Consider the following 5,906-nt stretch of genomic DNA (forward strand, 5'->3'; position numbering starts at 1 on the left):
TTTGCCGCTGAGCTAAATCCCCAGCCCCTTTGTCTTTTTTTTCTAGTGCATATATATTTATGATTGTTATCTCTTCCTCTTGAAGCTCCCCCTCACAAGTATATAGTGACCTTCTTTATCCCTTTTGATCATTCTTGGTTTGAAGTTCACATTGTCTACAAACAGATTAGCTATCCCTAATTTCTTTTTGGTTCATTTGCATGGAAAATTGTTTTCCATCCTTTGATTTTCAGTCTATGAATTTCTTGTTGCATTAAATGTGTTAATATTGTTGGATCTTGTTTCTTGATCTACTCTGCCAGTCTATTTCCTTTGATCAGTGAATTGAGGTCATTTACGCTAATGGTTATAACTGATATGTATTGGCTTATCTTGGTCATGGTATTTTTCTGCCGTTGGTTCCCTACTTTTCCCATCTGTTTATTTGCTCATCTATCTGCTTGAATTCTGGGCTTGTCTTGGGGAAGCGGGGGTCTGGGGTTGCATTTTGCTTCTGTGTCTTATCATTTTCTATTTTCTCTTTTTGTTTTGTTTTCTATGCTGATACTTGCCAGTTTCTTATGATATATATTTATCACTAGTATTAAGGTTTCCTTAGAGGATATCTGTTTTTCAGTGATGTCTTCTAGATGTAGGTGGTTTCTTATAGTTGTGCCAATACCCTACCTTCCCAGTGTGTAAAGGATGCAAGTTTACTATTGGGTTCAGCTCTTAATCCTTTTGTACTGGGTTGTGGGGATGAGTATGACCTCATACAATCATGGTGCTGTTATACAGGGGAGCAAAACTGTTTATCGTATGTATGATATCCTGACTAAAGTAGTACAGTTAGTAATAACAATAGTTTAAAGTATAACTCTACTACTGAGGAACTGTGGTTGCCCTTACTCTGTTACCTCTGACCACAAGAGCAACCGCTAAAATTATATAATAAAATCAAACATTTACTGTGCACTTGTATGCAGTGATTTTCCCCTTAGTCGAGTGATTTTGCCCTTCTGAGGCAGGTAGGGGGTTTAGAAGGGTAGGGGACAAGCTAAAATCATGAATGATGTCAACTACAGTAGAGTCAAGGCTGGAGAATAAAGGATAATCACCTGTGTTTTGGGAAACTGGAGAATGCAGGAGGGAAAGAATGAAATAGAATACTGAGGAGTAGTCAGATAGGGCAGGGAAATGTTTACTCACTTGAAAGTTTAAATTCAAGAAGTAGGTGAGGAAAGAGAGAAAGAAGATCTATAGAAGAGAATGAAAAGGAAAGGTCCGAAATGTAAACATTAAAAAAGAAGAAAAAGGGAATGAAAAAGAAAAGAAAGAAAAAGGGGACCAGAGAAAAAACCTGAATGCAAAAATAACTACAGAATACAGAACAAAACAAAACAAGATGGCATCCAACCAGACAGGAAAGAGATAGCCAATCAAGCAGACAAGGGAGAATGAAAGTAGTAAAATACCTCTGGTGTTTACAGTTCTGTGATAGTGTCCATATTTAATCCTAGAAATGGGGTGGGTATGGAGCAGATCTTGGCCTCTGAATGTGGGGGCTGGGACTGGATTCCTACTGGTGGAGTTCTCCAGAGTCCAACTGCTGCCTCCTCCCTGCTGATTCAGACTCTTCCACATTGCGGGTCTTGCTGATTACTCTGCTCTCCGAAGGACTGTGTGTGTCCCGGCACCCTGGGCTCAGCTGTTGTCCTGGGTCTCAGGTCTTGGAGTTCTGGTTAGTTCACCTGACAAAGGCGGGTGTCCTTACACTCCTCTCACAGGCCCTGCTGTCCCAGAGATAAGGGAGGAAGCACAGAACATAGTCTCAGGTTTCACTCTCCTTTTGCAGTCTCTGCTGTCCCAGAGACAACGGAGGAAGTGCAGGGTGCAGACTCACACTCCTCTCACAGACCCTGCTGTCCCACAGACAGTGTCAGAAGCACACAGCACAGATTTACTCTCGTCTCACAGGCTCCACCATCCCAGAGATAACGGTGGAAGCACAGAGTCTGGACTCACTCTAGCAGGCTCTGCTGTCCCAGAGATAATGGATGAAGTGCAGAGTGCAGATTTACTCTCCTCTGTCAGGCTCTGCTGTTCCAGAGATAATACGGAAAGGCAGAGCACAGATTTACTCTTCTCTCAAAGGCTCTGCTATCCTAGAGACAATGGAGGAAGCACAGGGTGCAGATTTACTCTCCTTTGCAGACTCTGCTGCTCCAGAGACAATGGAGGAAGCACAGAGCACAGATTTACTTTACTCTTGCAGACCCTGCTGTCCTAGAGATAATGGAGGAAGGACAGAGGGCAGATTTATTCTCCTCTCACAGACCCTGCTGTCTCAGAGACTTGGGTGACATTTTCGATTTGAACCATAACATAAACCAATGGAACAGACATTTCAGAAGTGAACATTTGCATATATTGACCAATGTATCTCAGTAAGGGTGCCAAGATTATTCACTAGGGAAAGGACAATCTTTTCAACAAATGGGGTCCAGAAAAGCAGATAATCATATACAGAGATGGGCATAGACCTTACCCTTACCATACACAAAAAATTATCTCAAAAAGCAAGAAATACCTATACATAGAGCTAAAATGGTAACACTGTAGAAGCAAATACAGAATTCTTATGATACTGGATTTGCAAATGGTATCTTGGATATCAAACCAAAAATACATGCAAGAAAACAAAATATATACATATTAGACTTTATTGAATTAAAAAAAATGTGCATCAAAAATCTTATCAATTGAGCCAAAAAGCCACTCATAGAATGATAAAATATATTTGCAAATTATACATCTGGAAAAGGATTAATATTCCAAATATATAAAGTATTTCACCTGAGTGTGATGACACCTACTGGTAGTCCTACCAATTTCAGAGGAAAAAGCAGGAGGATCACTTGAGTCGAAGAGTTCAAAACAACCTGGGCAACAGTGAGACTCTGTCCCAAAACATAAGAAATAGCATTCTTAGAACACAACAACAAAAGTTTCCTTAAAAATTGGTCAAATTATTTTTCTAGGGAACCTACACAAATGTGCAATAATCACATGAAAATAAAAATCATGCAAAAAACAAAACTCAAAATGAAAAATGAGATAATGCCTCAGATCCATTACTATACCCATTTTGGAAAACCAAACCTAATAACAAATGTCAGTGAAGATTGGGGAAACAATTCCACTTCTAGGTACATATCCAAGAGAATTAAAAGCAGGGACTCAGGAGGATAATTGTATAGTTATGTCCATAAAAACAACAGTCACAAAAGTTGAAAAGTTGAATGTACCCATCCAGGGGTGAATGAATAAATAAAACTTCTTATATACATAATAGGAAATATTATTCAGATATAAAAAGCACAGTTTGATTTTCATTTCCCTAAATGAATGATTAAAAATGTTGAATTTTTTAAATGTACTTGTTCAACAATTGTATTTCTTCATCTGAGTAGTGTCCATTCAATTCATTTGCCTATTAATTGATTAGGGTGTTTTTTTCTGTTAAGTCGTTGAATTTTTTATACATTCGACTTGCTAATCTTCTGTCAGAAGAGGAGCTGGCAAGGATTTTCTCTTATTCTATACTGTCTCTTCAAAATCAATTTCTCTGATGAGAAAAGTTTTTTCTTTCTTGATGACAGCCATTCTGAAGAATGGCTGTCATCAAGAAACAGACTAGAAGGTAGACTATCAAGAAACCAAATAGAAGGTAGATAAACAAAGGGATCAGGGTAAGGGAAGAAGTAGAGAGGGACAAGGGAGGAATACCATCAAATTATGTTGTATACATGCATAAATATACCAAAATGAACTGCATTACCCTCCTTTTATGCACTAAGAAAAATAATAGTAAAAATGAATGAAAACTTGAGAGTTCTTAAAATTAGAAAGAATAAATGCTGGTGAGGATGTACGGGAACAGAAACACTTCTACACTGTTGCAGGCAATATAAATTAGTACAACCACAATGTTAATCAATATAGAGGTTTCTAAAAATACAAAAAATACAACTACCATTTCATCTATCTATTCCACTACTGGGTGTATTCCCAAAAGGAAACCGATACAGTATATAGATAACTGCATAACCTTACATGTTGTGGTACAATTCATAATAGCTAAGCTATGAAGTATCCTAGACACCCATCAATACAGGAATAAAGAAAAGGTGGTACACATATACATATACAACTACTATTTAACCATAAAGCACAAATTTGGAACATTTGTAGGAAAATAGAACTACAAATCATGTTAAGTGAAATACATCATATTCAGAAAATCAAGTAACACATTTTTCCTATCATATGTAAAATCTAAAATTCTTCTTATAAAAGAGATGACAGGAAGTAGCAGGGAGACAATCACAGAAAAAGAAAGTGACTGAGGGTGAGGGGAAGAAAAGAAAGGGGGCAACAAGGAGGGAAACACCATCAAAGTATGCTATATTCATGCCAAAATTAAACTCTGTTCTGTATAAGTGATATACATTAATAAAATAAAATTTTAAAAATTGTATTTGATAGAATTAGAATCTAAATAAAAGGAATTTTTTATAGAACCCAGAGCTTTATTCTAAGTGAAGTAAATCATTCACAAAGGGACAAATACTGTATGATTCTAGTTACCTTAAGTAAACATAGTTGTCAAAATCATGGATACAAAGTCAAGGCTGCAGCAAAAGAAAATGAAAAATTATAATGAGCACATAATTTCCCTTTGGGAAGATGAGAAATGTTCTTGACAGATGTTGATATTTGCACACCAATGGAAATATACTTAATTCCACTCAACTGTATATTTAAAGTTGTACATTTTATGCTGTGTATATTTTATCACAATACAAAAGTAAGGGAAGAATAAAGACCTCAGACTAACAAAAACTGAAGAAATGTATCACCAGTATATATATTTTGCAAATATAAAAAGAAATTCTTTGTAAAAAAACTAATATACATCAAAAACTTGGGTCTATATAAAAATGGAACAGCATTAGATAAGGAATAAATCTCTTGAAAGCAAAATAAAATATTTTTTGTAACAGATAATACCTTGTACTAAATAATGATAGCAACATTACGAAAGAAAAGCTTTTCATGTAACGACAGGAACAAGATAAGAATGCTAGCTCTTATCACTTCTATTCAAAATAGTGCTGGACAACGATGACTCCCTTCAGTTCGAAGTAGCCAGATGGTTCTTCAACCCTTGCCCCCTCAGGGCAGTTAGGGGTACTTCTTCAGAGGGGGGAATATTATAGATAGCTAAGTGGGGTAGAAATATTGTAGGCAGTCAGATACGGTTGGGTCCTCGAAAGATCAATGGAGAAGACAACTGTGACTGGAGACATAGTCACTAAAGGGCAGGCTTCAAGTAAAAGAATTACTCATCCATATACTTCTGCTAGGGATGGACAACAGCAATTTATATTCTAAGTAAGCATCAATCACCTTGGGGTGGAGGACCAAACCTCCTTTAACCCACCCCTTCCAGGAAAGTCCTGGTCCCTCCCATGTGCACTTGCTATGTGACTAGTTTCCCCACCTGATCCCCATTTAATCAATATTACCCAAGCAACTATACTTATTGCATACTTATCAGTTGACTAACCTCACACCCATCCTATGATTTGCCACTAGATCAATATTACCTAAGTGACTACACTTGTAATCTTATTGACTAATTATAGTTCTGTCCCACCTTAAGCCCATCTCACCGTGTCATGGCTTCCTCAATAAAACACCCTGGAGAATCGGGGTTGGTAGGCAACCCACTTTCTGGGCCCCCTTTTGTCCCTCTCAGACAAGCTTTCCTTCTCTCACTAAATTTTTCCTACCCTTAAAAAGTAGTGCTGGAATTTCAAAAACAACATTAGGAATAAAACATCAAGAAGAGCAAACAAATA

The 5,906-nt window shown here is 37.2% G+C and overlaps 1 long non-coding RNA gene across 3 annotated transcripts in view; it reads right to left on the reverse strand.

Annotated features, from left to right (window-relative positions):
• Positions 1–4,791, reverse strand: part of LOC102003760 — a 9,365-nt gene extending 4,574 nt beyond the window's left edge. For 2 of the 3 annotated variants that reach the window (XR_001230760.1, XR_263610.1), the window contains exons 1-4: positions 4,630–4,791; positions 2,836–2,939; positions 2,005–2,144; positions 1,455–1,769 (exon numbers count right to left, since the gene is read on the reverse strand). This is a non-coding gene — a long non-coding RNA (uncharacterized LOC102003760). The remainder of the gene's footprint in view (positions 1–1,454; positions 1,770–2,004; positions 2,145–2,835; positions 2,940–4,629) is intronic. The other variant, XR_001230761.1, reaches the window with a different exon arrangement.
• Positions 4,792–5,906: the final 1,115 nt, after the last annotated feature.

Source organism: Chinchilla lanigera, unplaced genomic scaffold (assembly GCF_000276665.1).
Source record: "Chinchilla lanigera isolate Chin_1 unplaced genomic scaffold, ChiLan1.0 scaffold00074, whole genome shotgun sequence".
In the NCBI taxonomy this organism is placed as follows: domain Eukaryota; kingdom Metazoa; phylum Chordata; class Mammalia; order Rodentia; family Chinchillidae; genus Chinchilla; species Chinchilla lanigera.